General features: G+C 43.3%; 1 protein-coding gene across 14 annotated transcripts in view; it reads right to left on the minus strand.

Annotated features, from left to right (window-relative positions):
* The window catches only part of CFLAR (CASP8 and FADD like apoptosis regulator), a 43,477-nt gene extending 38,842 nt beyond the window's left edge, over positions 1 to 4,635 (minus strand). For 2 of the 14 annotated variants that reach the window (XM_032404717.1, XM_032404685.1), the window contains exons 1-2: positions 4,029 to 4,635; positions 3,658 to 3,720 (exon numbers count right to left, since the gene is read on the minus strand). The gene's annotated coding sequence lies outside the window, so the exon portion shown is untranslated. The other 12 variants (XM_032404710.1, XM_032404679.1, XM_032404672.1 and 9 more) reach the window with 7 other exon arrangements.
* Between the last annotated feature and the right edge of the window lie 5,496 nt (positions 4,636 to 10,131).

A 10,131-nucleotide genomic window follows, 5' to 3' on the forward strand; every position in this document is an offset into this window, starting at 1 on the left:
GGATTTTTTAATTACACTGAAAAACTTAAGTATATAGATATTAATGTAAATAAAATGGGTTAATTTCTCCAATTGAAGAGTTCCCTGCAGAAGACACAAACCATCTTGAATATACAGATGAATGTGGTATCACATGGGTGAAGGTTAGTTCTTTCACAAGCACTGAATTACCAAAGATGACAACCCAATGTATAGAATAAGAGGAAAACAATGAAGAAGCTGTTGGTCTGTTTTGCACAAAAACTTAAATGGCCAAATAAAGACAAAGTGGCTAAAAGCAGAGAAAGAAGCAGTGTTATCTGGAAAGAAAATATTTATATATATTTATATATATATATATGCATATACATATATATATATGTATTCATATGTACATGGGGTCAAAGAAGAAAAGACTTCTCTAAACCCAGAACTGAGGGAGAAAAAACATTGGAGACATATAAACAAGCAAATGAATTAAGTGTAAACTGTGGATACACACATTCTCAAAAAGAGAAAAGTGGTCATTAGGAAAAAAATCTTTCATTAGAAACACTGACGTTGGAGGGGAGTGAAATTCCATCTGAGAAAAGAAGAGATGTTAATAGAAAAAAATAAACACCAGCTCTGAAATGCAATTGAAGAAAAAGCATCATACAAAATAAATATTTTAAAAACATTTAAAAGTCTGTATTTGAGTGTATAAAGTGTCTGGAAAAACATTAAACTTCAACCTTCTGTTATCTTAGGGAATGGACTCCTAAGGGCTCTCTCTATTTACTTTGCATATATTTTAACACAAATAATTATAATACAACTTAACTGAAAAGTTTTTGAAGAAAAGCATTACAATACAGAGTGTTAAGTGCAATTCTATGGTAAGTGTAAAGACAACCACAAAATGAAAGTATAGAGGAAGGGAACATGTGGTGGTAGGTTATGGAGTCTTCTGAGAGTAAGTGACAGGAGCTGAACATAAAGGAGAAAAAAGGGCATTGCAGTAATGATAGTGTTTCTTACCTACCTCACTGATGGATAATAAGCAAAGCAAGAATGAGCGTGAGTACACGTTGCCCTCTGTTACCTGTCATTACTTCTCCTGCGTGGCCCAACTGTCTTCCTCCCATTCTTGGCTGTCAGTGGCCCCTGTCTAGGCTGCCTTGAATCTAAGTTACCCGTGTAGGTAACTTTGCTTGGGCTCCCCCAACCACTCTGTGAGCTTCTGGGGGAGGAAGGAACCAAGTTCAGATCCATCTCTATGTCCCCAGCACCCAGAACTCAGCCTGGCCCATAGGAGTTCAATACATGTTGGCAGGATTACATCGAATCAAAGGAAAGGAGGCAAGTTCAGTCCATAAACACGAGTTTAATTAGCCTTTGGGGCCCTACAAGGAAGAAATAACCAAACGGAGTCCATTCCTGAGATTTAAAACAGTGACACGCCTGGTGACTCGGGACTGCTGTAGGTGAGTCCCCAGGAGGCTCCAGAACAGACCAGAAGGGCTAAAAGCGGCTCAATCCGTTTGGGGGGGGGGGGGTCAGGAGCAGTGCCCTTACACCCCCGGAGCCCAGGCGACTCCAGCACTGGGGCTCGGGTCGAGAGAGGAGAGACGGACAGGATTCTTAGTCTACTCACGCCCGGGCAGCCCCGGCTCTCCCGCTGGATCTCGGGCGGGAGCGAGACCCACCCGTGAAGGACTGTAGCTCCGGGAAACCGGCGTGGGGAGTACTCCAGAAACTGGAGGAGAGCGCCGCACCCATCAACAAGCGGACCCTCCAGATGGCTTCCGGGAGCCTCTTCCAGCTAAGCCCCTGCGCGCCTCTTCCAGGCAGCCGACCAGAGACTTACGGTTCGAGAACCCTCCGCCCCCGCACCTGAAAAAACTCCACAAGGGTACACCCGCGGCTGTCCCGAAACTCTCCCATGGGCCACGTGGAGCTCGGGGGAATTACGTGCTGCTCGCGGAGAATGAGTGGGTGCTGTGGCTGCGCCCCACCTACGCGCTGAGGGCGAAGTTGTGACTCCGCGCGCCGCAGAGACGGAACCTATTTCGGTCGCAGCTTCCAGCAGGCCGCCTGCCACCGCTGCAAACTGCCTGAGACTGCGCTCCCTCCCGCCCCTCCCCCACCGCGGTCGTGCAAGACGCCCAGGGGGCAAGGTGCACCCCACCGCGGCAGGCCTGCAGGCGGATTCACCTCCGAAAGCGGGCGCGAGCTAGTAAGTAATACAGTGTTAAAGAGAAGTGCAAATGTCAGTTACAAACAGAAGTAGAAAACGGTCAGTCGTTAGAAAAAGCCATTTTAATCAGGACATCCATCCCAGAAGCTGTAAGTAAAACAAATGTTAGCATGAAAGATGAAAACTTCTGTACGGCAAACATTCAAAATTCCCTTCCAAACCCGAGTCTTTTCTTTTGTTTTCTTTGTAATTTTGGTGTTAGGCGAAATTTTCTCCCACTGAGACTTTTTTGTAAGATTATTTAGGGGAACCACTAGAGGGAAAATACCAAAAATTCTGTTCCTCTTATCTGAACTCTCTTACCTAAAGTAGGTCAAGCCCATCAGAGCCCCGTCTTAGTTTTAGATTATCCGGGTTTGTCGGTGTCCAAAATGCTTAACATATTCTATTCTCTATTGGGACTAAAATCTCATTGCGTAAATTAAATGTCAATGTCAACAAATGAAAATAATTCGAGAGGGCTTTACAGCCCTTCCTAACCCACGCCCTACTCATTTCCTGTTCCCTAGAACCAAAACATGCCTCCCTGGCCTTTGTTCTATTGCATTCCACTGTTAATGTTTAAAAAGAACATGTCCTTCTGTCCAAATCCGGACACCATCAAGCAGGAACATCTTGAAATCAACACTTCCCAGTTTTTGTTTGTTTGTTTGTTTGTTTTTTGATGAGGGGAAAGGCGGGGAGCGGGGAACAAGTCTATGTTAAGGCTTTACAAAAATATTACTAGTCATTCCAAACTTTGGCAAGGAAGTTTCCTTGCAGTTTGCCAAAATATATATTACACCGCTGTGCAAAACAACCCTGACCTATTTCACCAGGCTATTGCAATAAAGTAAAAATTCCTGCCAGGCTGGCTACTACTGCGGAGACACGTAATCATGCCGGAAAAGTCTTCTTTCTCATCAACTTTTCGAAAGGACGCTGCCGAGGCTTTAGAACAGTTTGTCCCGGGAATTGAGCAACTCTCAGGATGATTTTAAGCAACGTTTACTCGTCCTCTGGAGCTTCAGTGTTGGGCAACGGTTATGTGACCCGGTGGGGGGGGTGGGGGGGGCTTCCGGACAGCACCCGGACTCCTGCAGCCTCCCGCGACCCACCTGAGATCCGGGGCTGGGGAGAACCGGCCGGCGGAGCCCGTTTGTCTGGAGGTTTGTCCCGCGGCTGCCGCCCCCTCCACGCCCCCTCCGCCTGCGCCGGCCCCTGCCCCACAAACAGCAAATAGGACCCTAGCGGACTGAGTCATCTGCCGGAAGGCCCACTCCTCCCCTAACCCTTGCCTGGAATCGCCCGCCCCAGGCCAGTTCCGGGAAGAGCTAGTCCAGGAGTAGCTGCGAGGTGCGGGAGAGGCGGCACCGGGGGTGGGGGGGGGGGGAGGGGAGGCATAGGGTCTGGGATCTGGGGAGGGTGGGGAGTCAGGGGAGCAAGCACTGGGCACGTACCGTCTTGCTCACAGCGGGGCTCTTCTTAGGCTTCGACCTATCAGGCTTTGCTGACAATGACGCCTGAAAGATGAAGAAAAGGAAACTGAAAGTCTAAGCCTGTTAGCGGACGTGGCGCCTTCCAGCCCCAGTCCCGCCTCCATTGGCCTTTCTCACTCAAGACTTCTCTGGGCACTTAACGCTAAGAAAGTTTGATGGCCTAGCGTTCACTGTGTTAGGCCCAGAGACGCCCCCTGATGAGGGAGCAGAAGGGGACAAAGCAGAAGCTGACATCCCACAACCCCCTCCCCCAGATGGAACAGGTGTGACATTCCTCAGGCACTCCTGGCTGCCCTAAAGCTAAGGAAAGGAAAAACAAATAGTTAACTTACAGAGCTCACAATCCTGCAAGACAGGAGTCTCCCTTGGGTTACAAATGTCTTAGCAATTTACAAGAACAAAGCATTTCTATCAATAACCTAGCTTCAGCAGGAAATGTAGATACAATGAAATGTCCTTATAACCTGCAGCCCCTTGACAAATACTTGAAGCGGGCAGAGCGAAATGTTCCTCCAGGAGCCTCCCAACTGTCTTACTGTTAATGCCTTGCTTTCTAGGAGAAACAACCTTGACAATGGCAAAGCCTCCAGGTATCCTGTGAGTCTTCTTTCACATAAGACAATCTTTCTGAAACCTCCCTTTTCCTTAGTCCCCCAACCCCACAGTAGACAATCAGCCACCTCTCACAAACCCAGGGCAGCTCTCTCTGCCCACAGGTCCTGTCCCCTTGCTTTAATAAACCACCTTTTTGCATCAGAGACGTCTCAAAAATTCTTTCTCCGCCCTCGGCTGCACACTGCGCTCCAGTGAACCTCACCTATATTCCAAAACCCCAGCGCTCCCACTCACCGACCCCAATGAGTCCCTTTGAATTAAAACACTCCTGTACCACAGCCAACCAGCTGTTAACACCCTCGACTGTGTAGGGGAGAAAACTGTCACCCCGAAATGTGTCCCTTTGGCATGTGGATTACTTGAGGTGATTATTTTTAAGAAACAAAAGACTCTGGAAGAAACTTTGACCCTCCCTGTAGCTTAGAAGACTGTAGATGGAGGACCTGCTCTGGGAAGAGAGCTGTCTGACCATAGTTTACTACAGTATAATAGGAACTAGGTGTTTTAGACAGAGAAGAATTTGGCAAAGTCTGTTTGTTAAAATTCCTCTCTAAATCCCATTGTTTCTGTATGGCCAGCAAACGTTTGTTTACCAAACATTTACTCTTTCATCTTCCTGTGAATTGTCTTCCTTCCCTTTGAAGTCCCAGATGTCTTACCCCTTCTCCTTACCCCTGGATAGCAGATAAGCCTCAATTGCCTGATTGCTTGATAGGCAAATAAATTTTATATTCTCCTGTTAATCTGTCATATGTTAATTTAATTCTTAGACCAGACAAAAGAACCTTGAAGGGTAAAGTGAAATTGTCCTCTTTCTCAATAACTGGATAGGCTATGAACCCAGGGTGTTTGTTTAAAAAATTGTAGTTGTCATAAGGAGCAAGCAAGCACCGCTAGTGTTTGTTATCGATGCTTGGGAATAATAATAAATAACAAATGTGAAAGCACTTTGTCTTTTAAAATATTTATTCCTAACAACCACTTTCTTGTGTTTTTTTCCCTTAACTTTTTTTTTGTTGTTAAGATATTCTCCTTCTTCTATTTTTTTTTTTCAAGATTTTATTTATTTATTTGACAGAGAGAGACACAGCGAGAGAGGGAACACAAGCAGGGGGAGTAGGAGAGGGAGAAGCAGGCTCCCCCGCTGAGCAGGGAGCCTGACGACCTGAGCCAAAGGCAGACGCTTAACGACTGAGTCACCCAGGCGCCCTTCCCTTAACTTTTCAATTCAATTTAAGCTTATAGGAAAGTTACAAGAATACTGCGGAAGAGATTAACTACTGGCATGACAGCATGAAGAGCTCAAGTGACCCACTCCCTAGTGAAACTGATGAAAATTATTTTTTATTTTTTAGAGTGAGAGAGCTCTAAAATGCTCAGCATGGAACCCATCTTGGGGCTCGGTCTCACGACCCTGACTGAGATCAGGACCTGAGCGGAAATCAAGAGTCCTACACTCAACCAACTGAACCACCCAGGTGCTCCTAATGAAGATCATTTTAAAACAAGCAAACCACAAACAATCATTTAAAGCCTTAGAAATAGTCCTAAGAGAAAATAGCAAATGAAAAAACATCTATTCAAGAAAATCTATGAAAATTTGATAAGAAAAGTGAGTGAGAATCTGTGGTATTTTAAAGATTTTTTTTTTTTTAATTTATTTATTTGAGAGAGAGAGAATGAGAGAGAGCAAGCACATGAGAGGGGGGAGGGTCAGAGGGAGAAGCAGACTCCCTGCCGAGCAGGGAGCCCGATGCGGGACTCGATCCAGGGACTCCAGGATCATGACCTGAGCCGAAGGCAGTCGCTTAACCAACTGAGCCACCCAGGCGCCCGAGAATCTGTGGTATTTTAATCAAGACCACCTGACCAGTCTGCTGCAATCAAGAACACAGGGCCTCCTCTCCCCACGATCCCAGTGGGAGGAGCAGGATGTCCGCAATTCTCACCCTGCCCCGAGCTACCTGATATTAAGGCTAAGTCCATGGTAAGTGTGGTTGAGAGATGGAGGCTCCTTTTTCCATCCAGCCCATTCATGGAACAGAGGATCTACCTTGGTCGGGAATGCTGGAATACTAGGGTCCTAATCACGCTTACCTCTGGTTTGAAGTGGTAGTTCTGTTGCAGGATTTCTTTTCCTTTGGTCCCGAGGTTCTTGGTCACGCCACTTCAAAGAATGAAGAGGTAGATCAGACAGAGTGGTGGGCAGCAAAGCAAAGTTTATTGAGTGTAGGAAGCTTCTGGATAGGGAGGGGACCCGAGAGCTTTTTGGTGTTGGTTGTTTTAATCTGATAAGCCCCCCACCCGCCTGTCACCTAATCAGGTTTTTGTCCACGTGCTTATCTACCTATCAGGTAGATGTTCACATGAGAAAAGGTGGAGGGCTCCTTCCAGGCCTGTCTATTTTGTAGCCTAGGGGACCGAGAAGGCAGTGACCACCACTGCCCTAAGGCGTGCCGGCTAGCTGCAGGCCACCAGATCAAGCTCCTTGTTTAAATATCCCACTGGCTACTGAGCTGGCCCCCTGGGCCTGGGTTAAGGGGCGCCTGGGTGGCTCAGTGCGTTGTGTCTGCCTTCAGCTCAGGTCATGATCCCGAGGTCCTGGGATTGAGCCCCTGCATTGGGCTCCCTGCTTCTCCCTCTCCCTCTGCCCCTCTTCCTGCTCATGCTCTCTCTCTCATAATTAAATAAAAGGTTAAAAAAATAATAAAATAAAATAGCTTAGGAAAAACATCAGTTTCCTAAAGCTACAGATAGGAATGGCTCACCATACCCTGCAGCCATATCCTGACGCTGGAAGATACCTGTGTTGTGTAGTCCTAAACCGGTTAATGTCGAATGGCTCCGTCACCTCAGGCACCTTGGCCAGTACCACGAATGTCCAGACCAGATGTGTATTTACTGTGTGTTCTGTGACTTCTGAGTCCTTCACCCAAACCCAACATGCCTAGTCCATCTTTTTTTTCTCCAGTCAGTCACACCCTGGGATCCAATGTATAAATTCAATATTGCATGTATTGTACATAACTGTTCGAAAGGATCTTATTTTGTGTACTACCTATGTCAGAATATAGTGTACATTGCCATATAATGTAAAAAAGACAATGCAACCAACTATATAAGTATCATACCAACTAAAATACCAAATAAACTTTGAACAGTGAAAAAAAAATAGAAATACCGTAATATCCAGTAAGTCCACTGCTGGGTATTTACTTAAAGAAAATGAAAACACTGATTCAAAAAGATATATGCACCCCTATATTTACTGCAGCATTAATTACAATAGTGAAGGTATGGACACAACTTAAGTGTCCATCAATACATGAATGGATAAAGAAGGTGTGATGCACATATATGCATACATACATATATATACATATATACACAAAATGGAATATTAGTCATAAAAAAAGAATGGAATCTTAACCATTTGTGACAACATAGATGGACCTAGAGTGTATTATGCTGAAATAAGTCAGATGGTAAATAGACTTATCATGGTGAGCATTTCATAATGTATATAGTTGTCAAATCACTATGTTGTACACCTGGAACAAATATAATATTATAGGTAAACTATAATTCAATTAAAAACAAAAAATAAAAATAAAGAAAATAAAGACAGTATAAATTATTTTTCTCTTCCTCCGAATTGATTTGAAAAGCAATTGTATAAAGTAATATAATGGATTGTTGCGCCTATAACATGTAGAAATTAATGTATGTGAAATATATTTGCCAATAATAGCACAGGGAGGTGGGTAGGAACAAAGCCATACTGGGATAAGGAAATTACTACAGATGGTAAAGCAATAATTGTACCAATGTATTTTGGGATGTGTAACATTAATTAATGTGATATATATAACAAAATACCACAAAAGGAGGAAAGAAGAAATAGAGCTGTGTAGGAGTAACATTTCTACATGTCATTGGAACTAGCTAGTATAAATCCCAGCTGCTTCTGATAAGTTAAGATTTATATGGTAAACCCTAGAGAAATTACTAAAACAGTAACTCAAAAATATATGTTGAAAAATCATTAAAGAAATTATGATGCTGCATTAAAAAATATTCACTTAATGCAAAAGGAGGCAGTAAAAAAAAATAGAGGGACAGAAAGGACACAAGACATATAGAAAACTAAAAGTAAAATGGCACACACAAATCCAGTTATATCAATAATAATAATAAATGGAAATGGATTAAATAATCCAATCAAAAAGAAAGCTTGTTAGACTGGACTGACTACAGCTATAACTGTCTATAGGAGACACACTTTAGATTCAAAGATACAAATAGATTGAAAATAAAAATATGGGAAAACCATAGACCAGGGGAAAATATTTCCAATATATATCTCACAATGGACATAAAACTTTAATATATGAACAATAATAATAAAACAAATGACCCATTTTATTTTTTTTTTTAAGATTTTTATTTATTTATTTATTTGACAGAGAGAGAGAGACAGCGAGAGAGGGAACACAAGCAGGGGGAGTGTGAGAGGGAGAAGCAGGCTTCCCACCGAGGAGAGAGCCCGATGTGGGGCTCGATCCCAGGACCCTGGGATCACGACCCGAGCCGAAGGCAGACGCTTAATGACTGAGCCACCTGGGCGCCCCACAAATGACCCATTTTAAAAATGTGCCGAAGATTTGAACAGACACTTCACAAAATAGGATACACGATGGCCAATAAATACGTGAAATGATATTTGATATCAATAGTTATTAGGGAAATGCAAATTAAAAACCTACTGGAATTGCTAAAATCAAAAGAACTGACAATATAAAGTATCAGTGAGAATATGGAAAAACTGCAAATTTAATACAGTGCTAGCAGGGGCGACTGAGTAGCTCAGTTGGTTGGGTGTCTGCCTTTGGCTCAGGTCATGATCCCAGAGTTCTGGGATGGAGCCCCACATCGGGCTCCCAGCTCAGCGGGGAGTCTGCTTCTCCCTCTGCCTCTCTGCCCCCAACCCTGGCTTGTGCGCTCTCTCTCTCTCACTCACTCCCTCTCTCTCTCTCAAATAAATAAATAAAATCTTTAAAAAAAAAATACAGTGCTAACAGAAATGTAAAATGGCACCACCTAGAAAACAGTTTGGCTATTTATTATAAGGTATACTTACCATATGACCCAACAAAAGTACTCTTCAGTACTTATTCAAGATAAATAAAAGCATATATCTGTACAAGGCTTGTATATGAATGTTCATAGCAACTTTATTCATAATAAAACCAAACTGGGAATAACTTAAATATCCATCAATAGGCAAATGGAATACTACTCAGCGATAAAAAGGAACAAGCAACACATTTATGCAACAACATGGACAATTATGTCTGATATGCATGCTAAAGTATTTAGGGGAAATGTACTGACTCTTTAAAATACATCAAAAAATAAGATGGGTTGATAAATGGACACAAGGATGTATTAAAGCAAGTATAGTAGAATCTAATACAGTCGACCCTTGAACAACACCTTTGAACTGTGCAGGTTCACTTTTATGCAGATTTTTTAAAGTACTGTAAATGTATTCTCTTTTCCTTATGATTTTCTTAATAACATTTTCTTTTCCCTAGCTTACTTTATTGAAAGAATACAGCCTATAATACATAAAACATGCAAAATCTGTGTTAATCAACTGTTTATGTCATTAATAAGGCTTCTGGTCAGCAGTAGACTATTAGTAGTTAAACTTCTGGGGAGTCAAAAATTATACATGGGGGCAGCTGGCTGGCTAAGCTGGTGGAGCATGTGACTCTTGATCTCAGGGTTGTGGGTTTGAGCCCACATTGGGTGTAC

The sequence above is a fragment of the Phoca vitulina genome, unplaced genomic scaffold (assembly GCF_004348235.1).
Source record: "Phoca vitulina isolate PV1807 unplaced genomic scaffold, GSC_HSeal_1.0 scaffold1, whole genome shotgun sequence".
Classification (NCBI taxonomy): Eukaryota; Metazoa; Chordata; class Mammalia; order Carnivora; family Phocidae; genus Phoca; species Phoca vitulina.